Source organism: Olea europaea, chromosome 7 (genome assembly GCF_002742605.1).
Source record: "Olea europaea var. sylvestris chromosome 7, O_europaea_v1, whole genome shotgun sequence".
NCBI classification, from domain to species: Eukaryota; Viridiplantae; Streptophyta; class Magnoliopsida; order Lamiales; family Oleaceae; genus Olea; species Olea europaea.
In genome coordinates, this window is record NC_036243.1 from 5521998 (window position 1) to 5532082 (window position 10085).

Consider the following 10085-nt stretch of genomic DNA (forward strand, 5'->3'; position numbering starts at 1 on the left):
TAGTACTCTTCTATTTAGTTTTTCACTAAAAAGGGAAGTTACAAGAAGAAGAATGCCACTTTTTTATCGTACCTCTTCTCAAATCTGAATTTGCCTTTATTTTTCTTTCAAGAATTTCTTTTAGTTAAGTTAAGTTCAAAAGAATTGCAAGGGTGTGAAAGAAAAATGCTTCAACACATTTTGTTCCTTTATATGTGTATGTGTGTGTGAGATCAGAAGGGTACATCAAGTGATATAAGTCCTATTGAGTTTAAAGTTCACACCTTCAATATTGAAAAAATTTTCAGAATAAAGGATGGCCAAGAAAGTGGATTCATGTGCTTCATTTTTGTAATTAGTTATATTTGAAGAATTTATAATTCTTACTAGTTATGCAACTTATGTTTGATTTTTAAAAGATGTTAGTTTATCTTTACTTTTTTTAAGACTTCTTAGTTCTTTTTTCTTGATGTGACTGTTGAAATTTTAATCAGTTTAAATATGCATGTAATTAAAGTTGCTAAAGAAGTTAAGATTAAACCTTAGACTTGTAAAAAAATAAATTTCAGCTTACTCCATGAATTTTTTTGATGTCATCTCGTATAGAATTATTTGAGTTTTTTGGCAAAACTAATGTAGTTTGACCGCCCTATGAGTCCTCTCTCCGCTGGTTTTGGAATCAAGTCAATTGAAAGTCAATGAGATAAGATATGCCCTTTGCCATGTATTGTGTTCGGTGTACCAGAGAACAATTTTTTTCCATATGTTTGAGTGTCCATTTGAGCACCTAAATGATGTTTGAAAATTCTCAAAATTTTTCTATGTTGTGCTTGAATGATTTAGAACATACTGTAAAATTAGAGAAATTGGATAAGGATTTGAATTCTCCTTGGTTCTCTACATCATCAATCACCCACATCCTCAACCTAGGTATGAAAATTTTATTGAACATTTTCATGAAATTTTAAAGTTATGTTTTCATGAATTTTTATTGTTAGTAGTGAAAAAATATGTATATTGGACTATGATAACAATGGGTGATAAATGGCTAGAAGAAGAAGATGCAACTCAGTCAGCATCTTAGAAATGGCGATTAGAACATACTTGGATTTTGAAGTTGAGGATTCCCAAGATCTGGTGGATCACGTACATAGTGTTAATGAGCATTAGGTAGCAACTAAGAATGCACGCTATCAGATTAGCAATCAACAAGCCATTTGACTTCTCTTGGATACATTAGCACCTCATGAAGAGTGTTTTGGCAAGCTTTTATTTAAAGAAATGGGTTCGGTATTTCCATCGAGGAATCCTCATAACATAGGTATAAAGATTTTTGTAATGCTCTTTTAGATTACTGAGAAACCTACCTTGGGAAAGTAACCTTACATTTTAGTTTAGATTCAAGAGTGATGATAGACGATGACGTAATTCAATCATCAGGGATTATAAGTAAATCAACCAATAAGGATCATCGAGGAAATGGTAGAAGAGGACCCCAAAGAGGATCCAGTTGAAGATTGAGAAAGGGATGTAGAAGGCTTATAGATAGGCAAATAAAATAAATAAATAACAATAATATCCATCATTATCGTTTTCTTTGCAATTTCAATTAAGTCCAGTGGCATGTAAACTTTCTTAAGTTAAGTTTGGTGTTTTAGATTATAAATGGATTTGTGCACTTAAAAATAAAAAAATCATTCCTGAGTTGGTGGCATGCATGTCTAAAGGATGAAAAACTTATTTGCGTGTTTAAAAGAAATTGTGCAACCAAACCAGAATGATTTGATAAGAGATTTGTTGTAAGTGGTGCAAGGGCTTGGAAGGCAAGCCCTGCAAGCAAACCATTTAGTTGCCCAACTCAAACGTTGATTTTGGAAATTTTCAGAAGCATAGTGATCCGTTACAATAAAGCTATTTGTACATCCGGATTTGACACTCCCGATGACACTCCCCTCATAAGAGAGGGGGGCCACACACAATAAAATAATTGCGGGCCCCCCTCTTGTGAGGGGAGTGTCAACCCCGGATGTACGAATAGTGAAGTCCGATCTGTTAACAGCTGAGGAATGGCTATGGAAGTTGGGACAAATTTTCTAGCTTACAGATGATAATGATACACAAAAGTACGGTGCATGGAGTTTATATTCACTGAAGCAGCAATTCATTGGTGAGAATCAATGTTTCGAACTTGGACCAAAGCTAAGCAAGAGGCTTTGACTTGGAATCAATTTGAAGAAATTACTAGAAGTTCTTTTCCCGAGCATTAAGGGACTTTAAAGAACAGATTTCTTACAGCTAAAGCAAGGAAGCATGACTCTGGCTGATTGTAAGAAAAAGTTCGACCAGGTAACTAAGTATGCTCTACATTTGGTGATTACTGAATTTAGATAAATAAAGGGATTTTAGCAAAGGCTTCATCAGGACATTCACAAAATCCTCATGTCTCACCGTTTTATTACCTATAGCAAAATGTTGGAAAGAGCTCATGCTTTCTGGTATCAAAGAGCTAGTACTAAAAAGTATGGAATAAAGACAAGTTCAAACTATCATGGTAAAGGCAGCTAACAAAATAAGTTTGTGGCTAGTAAAAGGACGTAGAACAACTGGATAAGAGAAAGAAAAATTGCAGAATAAGAATGTGACGACCCAGCCTTGTACACAAGCCATTAGTTTACATATTGTCCACTCTAGGAGAGTTTAAGCCCCTGTTATCCCTCAATAATTTCTGTAGCGTCTCAAAGATTTGAACACATGACCTTCCTTTAAGAGAGACTTAAATTATGAGACCTCCTAGGGGACACGACAACTTTGGTGGCTATGGCTTCAGGGGCAAGAGAAATGGTGGTGGTTGTGGCAGTTGCTTCGATGGCAGCGGCTACTTCCCTACTCACGATGAAGGTCCGCCTGGTGAAGTCATTGAGGTTTCATCATTTGCTCATGCTTATGAGGCAGATGTTGTAACAAAGCTCACAAATAAAAAACTACTATACTTTGACGCACCAATTTACCTTCAAAACAAGACACAGAACGATAAAGTTGATGAAATATTTGGCCTCATTAATGAATCTAATTTTTTATTAAAATGATGGAAGAAATTGTGGCCATCTCGTATTCAGCAGGCGAGAAGTTCTACATTGACCCGACTAAGTTTTTGCTGCTTTCAAGATTTCTTCCACAGCCAAAACGACAAGCACAAACTAGTGGTAGAGGGGGAGAAAAAGGTGGTGGGAGAGGTGGACGTGGCGGTGGCTACTTTCACAGAAGGGGTGCTCCAAGTGGAAGAGATGGTCCTCGAGGCGGTGGTCGTGGTGGAGGTTTCAGGGGTAGAGGGAGATCATAGAATGACTGTATTTGTGCTTTTCTTCTTTTAGTTCTCCATCCAAGGTGTTTCCGAATCAAACAGAACAATAAAAATGACGAATTTTTGTCTTAAAGTAATTTTGTTATTTTCAATTGGGCTGCTGTAAAATTATCTTACTCGAGTTCGGATTTTATTGCATTATTATATACTTTTGTTAAATTTAATAATAATAATAATAATAATAATAATAATAATAATAATAATAATAATAATAATAATAATAACTTAAATTGAATCCTAGCACTGATTGGATAAAACCACATAAAAGTAGTTTAGGATAAACAAAAGAGTTATGCAGACAATCAAAGAAAACAATTGAATTTTGAAGTTAGTGAAAATGTCTTGTGAAAGTAACACCTATGAAGGGTGTATTAAGATATGGTAAGAAAGCAAGTTGAGACCATGGTATATGGTACCTTTCAAAATTCTTGATAAGGTTGATAACGTAGCGTATCTGTTACCTCTACCTTCCGAACTATCTATTGTACATAATGTATTTCACGTCTATGATAAGAAAATATGTGCAGGATCCAAGTCACATGGTAAATTATTAAATATTAGATGTTCAAAAAGATCGATTTTACAAAGAAGTTCGAATTGCCATTTTGGATAGAAAGGTACAGCAATTAAGGGCTAAAAAAATTATATTGGTCAAGGTTCGATGATGACATCACGTGATAGAGGTGGTTACTTGGGAAACGGAAGTAAAAATTAAAGCCAAGTATTTGACATTGTTTGTTTAATTTAAGGTAATTTAAAGGACGAAATTTTTTAAGGTGTAGATGATGTAAGTCTCGAATTTTATATTCTTAAAATGGTTGATGTGATCTATTTAAGAAACGAGCTATGGTGGTTTGACCCATTTAATGTAATGCAAACCTAAGACATAAGTTATTTAAGACTCCAAAGATTTAAGACATTCAGTTTAAATAAATTCGATTACAAAAGTTAAATGAGTAATTGGGTTGTTACAATAGTTATCGGTACGATATTGCTCATAGGAAACTTAGGTTTGAATCACCATATAAATGTTTTTATAAATATTTTGGAGTTAAAAACTCTTCATTCTACACATTAAGAATAATTATATCAAATTAATTGGATGGACTAAGTTTTTTGTTAGTGGGCATTAATAGAGATAGGTTATAAATCATATAAAGTACTCATTTTCCTCCATTTTTTATCATATAAATGTTTTATTAAAAAAACTATAAGAATTAATTTTGTGTGAGCTTAAAACTCAATAAATTTCTACTTAATGACTCAACCCCTGTATGATAATAATTATTTTGAGAAAATTGAGTTTTGAATAGTAAGTTTTTGGATAATGAGTGGTTAAAAAGCATGAAATTTTTTTGATTTACATGAAAAATATTTTATTATATAAATGTGTAATTGAAAACGAGTATGAGAATTAAAGAATTTGAAGTAATGGTTGTCAAACAAGGTTTCAATTTAACCGTGTTAATGATGATATAACTCTCCCATTTAGTTTTTCACTAAAAGGGATGTTACAAGAAGAAGAATGTCAATTTTTTATCCCGCATCTCCTCAAATCCGAATTTGTCCTTATTTTAGTTAAGTTAATCTCTAATGAATAATAAAGGTGTGAAAGAGAAATGCTTTTAGACATTTTATTCCTTTATATTTCAAGAAATTCAAATTAGGTGGTGCTAAGTATTTACCCATTTTGTTCATTATACTCTCACACACACTAGTAATGTATATTAGAATTTTTGAAGTTATGAACAAAGAGGTTTATATATGGCCATAACTGATTTCCACAATCCAAAGGAATTCTTTGGAATCATGAATTTGCCTACATTCATCTACATGAAATGTTAAATTCTTTTCTATCACTTTATATATGTATCTTCGTGTGTGCGTGCGTGTGTGTAATCTAAAGGGTTCTACTGAGCTTATAGTCCACAACTTCTATGTTGAAAAAATTTTAAGATTAAATGATGGTTGAGGAAGTGGGATTCACGTAGATTGTGGAGGATCTGATGGAGAAATGTGCTTCATTTGCGTAATTAAGCAAATTTGAAGAATTTGTAGTTCAAACAAGTTATACAACTTATATTTAATTTCTAAAAGATGTTAGTTTATATTTGCTTTTTAAAAGACTTCTTAGTTCTCTTTCTTGATGCAAACATTGAAATTTGAATTGGTTTAAGTATGTATATAATTAGAGTTGATAAAGAAGTTAAGATTAAACCTTAGACTTTTAAACAATAAATTGCATGAAATTTGACGCACCATCTTGGACAGAACTTTTTGAGTTTTTGGACAAAACTAGTACGATTTGAAAGCCCTATAAATCCTTTGTATGTTGGTTTTAGAATCAAGTCAATTGAAGGTCGATAGGGCAATTTATGCCCCTTTTCTATGTGTTGTGTTTAGTGTACCCAAAAACAGTTTTTCATATGTTTGAGGGCTTAAATGATGTTAGAAAATTTTAAAATTTTACTATGCAATACTTGAATGAGTTTAAAAAAAATAATTGTAAAGATTTCATAGAATTATGAATTTGAAAAATGCAACCAAGCTTGATCATTGGGTAGTGCATCGCTCGATTTAACTCCATTAATATACACTAACCTTCATTTTAGTGCTCCGTTTTAATTTCATTATTTAAAAATCAAAGTTATCTACCTTAAATCATTTATTTCCAATAATTTTTGAAACTTGTAATAGAACATAATGGTAAACTAGAAAATAAAAAGGAAATTAATCAAAAATTTAGTGGATTACACGTATATATTCACCAACGGCGTGGATCGCCTTTTAAGAGAGTACTGTGCGGTATCCATGTTGTGTTTAAATTACAATCTAAAAATGAATTAACAAGCAAATTCGACAAGAGAAATTGTGTTTTAAGAGACTCCTAACTTTTCTTTTCTTTTCTAATTGTACATTCTCTTAAAAATTACGTTTTACAAAATTTACTCAAAAAAATTTATATCAAATAAATCCTATGTAAAAGGTAGAAGTTAATGAAAAAAATACATATATACAGATGTGTTAAATAGAATCTTGTAATCTTTAATCCATTCTTAAATTACCAAAATATTGAGTGGATTACATGTATCTATTGATCAATGGCATCGATCATCTTTTAAGAGAGTAACGTGCAATATCCGTGTTATGTCTATTTTACCTTCTATTATGACTAGCCTTTGCCCGTGCAATGCATGTGTAATGTCTTAATTTAAAATAAGTCAAAAAAAAAGGTCAAAGACATCAAGCCAAAAGAAAAAAAACGATAAAATAATAATAAAATAATTAGGCGGTGGATTGATTGTTGTATATCAATCCATTTTGGGCCAAATCCATTTAAAAAACACACCACACACACTGGAAAGAAACGAGGTAGAGAAAAAAGAAAGGAAAAAGAAGGGAAAAAAATAGGAGAAGAGGAAGGGAAAAAAATAGGAAAGTTCGCCTATATTGTTAGAAATAAGTGATCTACATTATTAGGCTTGAATTCTTCAATTTTGAAAGGTAAGTAAAAAGTTACTTATTGTCAAGTTATGTTTGATTTTATAGTTGTTAGATTGTTAGATTAAATTCAATTTTATTGAAGGTGTTAAGTATAATTGAGTAAGATGAAAGAAAAACTAGTTTTAGTGATTAAAGAGACTTTAGAAATCGCTTAAATGTGAAATGATTAAGTTTGAGTATCACCTATTTAATTATTGAAATTACTTAAAATAATTATTTGTTGATTTAAAAATTATATCATATTTCAGGCGGCGATACAGATATCGAGATAACTTACCAACTGAGTTGATTTTTGCGAACATAGTTTTGTGAGTAGAAAAATATAAATATTTTTAAAATATTTATAAATTAAGTATATTATCAAAATATATGCAATTATATGAATTATTTGCTTCATTATGTGATTACAATGAAAGTTTCTTTTATTATGATACATGTGGGATTTCAAAGATTGTATATGGTACATTGTGAATTGGAATATGAGATATGATTTTGAGATCGATCAGAAAAGTACCCGTGATTATATATTTCTTCTAATTCACTGAGGAGCCTTGGTCGTATTCTATACTGCACTGAGGGGTCTTGGACTGGGGATGAAGGGGTCTCGACCGTGTACATATAGTTTACTGAGGGGCCTTGACCATGTTCTAAAATTGATTACCAGAGGTCTTTGAGACCGACTTTCGTTCAAGGAGGGACCAAAGGCCCGTGGCGAAGGTTCTTAGCCCGAGGGACGGATTACAGATTTTAATCAGATGGTACATTTTTGGTGAATTTTTCAGTACCTTCGATGTGATGAGATTATAGCATAATTACCAGCTTATGTTTATATCATGATTTTGAGATGATATTTTATGACCATATGTGAATATTTCACTTTTGGCTATAATTATATGATATTATCTTGCGAGTTGTCAATGATGTGAACTCGATTTTCAATAAAAATGTAAAAATGAAAATAGTATAATTATTTTCGAACTTCTCAACTCACTGAGCTATCAACTCACATATTTTTCCGTAATTCTTCTACAAGTAGCAATTGGTTCTTTTTAGCTGGAAGAGCCTAATGATTTTGGAATGAGAGCCACACGACATGTTGAACATTATAACTCACATTGATGAAGCACGAAATAAATATTTTGAGCCCATTGCATTATGTTTTATATAAGCATTTGATTTTATTGCATTTTTTGAAATAACTCTCAGTTAGCCTTGGTGATAGATTTGACATCTAGTCAGCATCTATCATTGACGTACATCACGTTTCGGGTCCACTAGGGTGATTCGGGACCGATCTTGTCAAAGTGGTATCAGAGCATGGTTATAAAGTTTTGAAAGTCCTTGTAGTTCATGCATTGACATATCATGCATATTCGGTGCATATGGTTACATGTCGTGGTGGTAGAAATCATAAGCTCTCTAGCTTACATGTATAGAACCCAAAATAATAGAAAAATATTTTTTTTAGCAGATTTAGAAATAATTAGTATGTAAGTATGGTAGTTGTAATGATCTGATGGTTGGAAATGTTCTTAGTTATTGGATTGGAACTATGTGTATATATAACCTGTTAAAATTTGAATAGATTGTGATGATTTTGCAGGGCATTCGAAGTTACAGATGTTACAATCACTTAATTATCAATTTATTTGCAGAACTATATGATTTTTTTTTATGTGTACATAGGAAAATTTTTAGTTATAGCTTGCACGATAAATATAGAAAAATTATATGATGTGGGATTGGTGATAATCAGTGAGGAATTTTAATTATTTTTGAAGTCAAATGGTCTTTAGTGTTGTCAAAATCTTGTGGTGATTTGTGGCCACTTATATGGGATGATAATAGAAATCATAATGGTGTATATTTATGCTATATGATAGAAAATTGTGGAAGACAAAATGATGATTTGTTGATTGATAGATGACAATGTGTTATTGTGTATTTTAGGCATTGAAGAAATTAAATAATGTGTTATTGTGTATTTTAGGCATCCAGGAAATTAACGTAATTCCAATTATTTCGATTATTTATGAGTGGTTTGATTACAAGGAATGTGAGAATAATAGGAATGAACTTCATAATGATTACCTATTATGGGATGATTTGTTGCTTTAAAAATAGAATTAAATGGATATGTGCATTTAGGTATGTTTATGTGAGAAAAAAAAATAGAGAATGGTAAAATTGGAATTTATTGAGTTTGGAAAATTAACGTATGAAATCTTGATGATATATTGATGTATGAAAGGTTCACATGATAAATATGAAAGTTATTATTATGTGATCTTAAGGAAAATTGATATAACTAAAAGTTGAAAGACATATGGCATGGCCATAAGTATGTGATGAGGTTATATGATTACAACATGATATGGTCAATAGCATGTAAATGAATGTAATGACTGTCCTACAGCAAAATAATGTGATGAAAGATTTGGGTTATTAAGTTAATTAATTTTTTAAGGCCATTTGTTGGAGTATTGTGTTATATTCCATAGAATTTGAAAGCTTTGAGTTAAATTTTAAAGTTAAGATGAATTTATTGAAATTTTAGTGATGTAATTTTTGGGTTGTTTTCAATTGTATGGATCATGAATAAAGTATTCCATTTTTATCAAAATATATTTGTTAAGGAATATAAGTAAGACATGTTGGCTATGTCTAAAGTCTAAGATGATCATCATATAAATTTATTCCAATTGTAGAACGGTATCTTTAGGTTATACTCTTTATTGAAGGTCTTGTGCGATAAACAAGAAAGCTTATGCATTGGTGATAGGCTGATGGTCTCTTTATGGAATAAGAGAATAGAATTATGATGGATTAATTGTTCTCATGGAAAGAAAGAGCATCAAAATTGTGTGGATTTAAGGATGTAAAAAGTGTTGCTATCAGATTAAATTGTGAGGAAACATTTACTCTTGGATCAAAAGTTGATGAGGATTTGATTTATGATAATGGATTATGTTAAGGTATAGAGTGTGTTCTGAAGTAAAATGATGAATTATGAATTATATTATAGATTGTTAAAGAGACATGATTAAAACATGATTTAGTGTTGTTTACATTGGGATTATGTCATCACATTGCGAGAAATATTAATACATATCAATCATCAAAGTTTAAGATATATTTTATTCGAAATGGTGGAAATGGAAATTGTGTATATATTATCATTGGGTGATATATAATTAAAGAAAAAAACACCATATTGAGTTATCTGAATTGTTTGTTGGGG

General features: G+C 31.2%; 1 pseudogene; it reads left to right on the top strand.

Annotated features, from left to right (window-relative positions):
• Positions 1-2759: 2759 nt before the first annotated feature.
• Positions 2760-3319, top strand: LOC111397661 (annotated as a pseudogene).
• The last annotated feature ends 6766 nt before the right edge of the window (positions 3320-10085 follow it).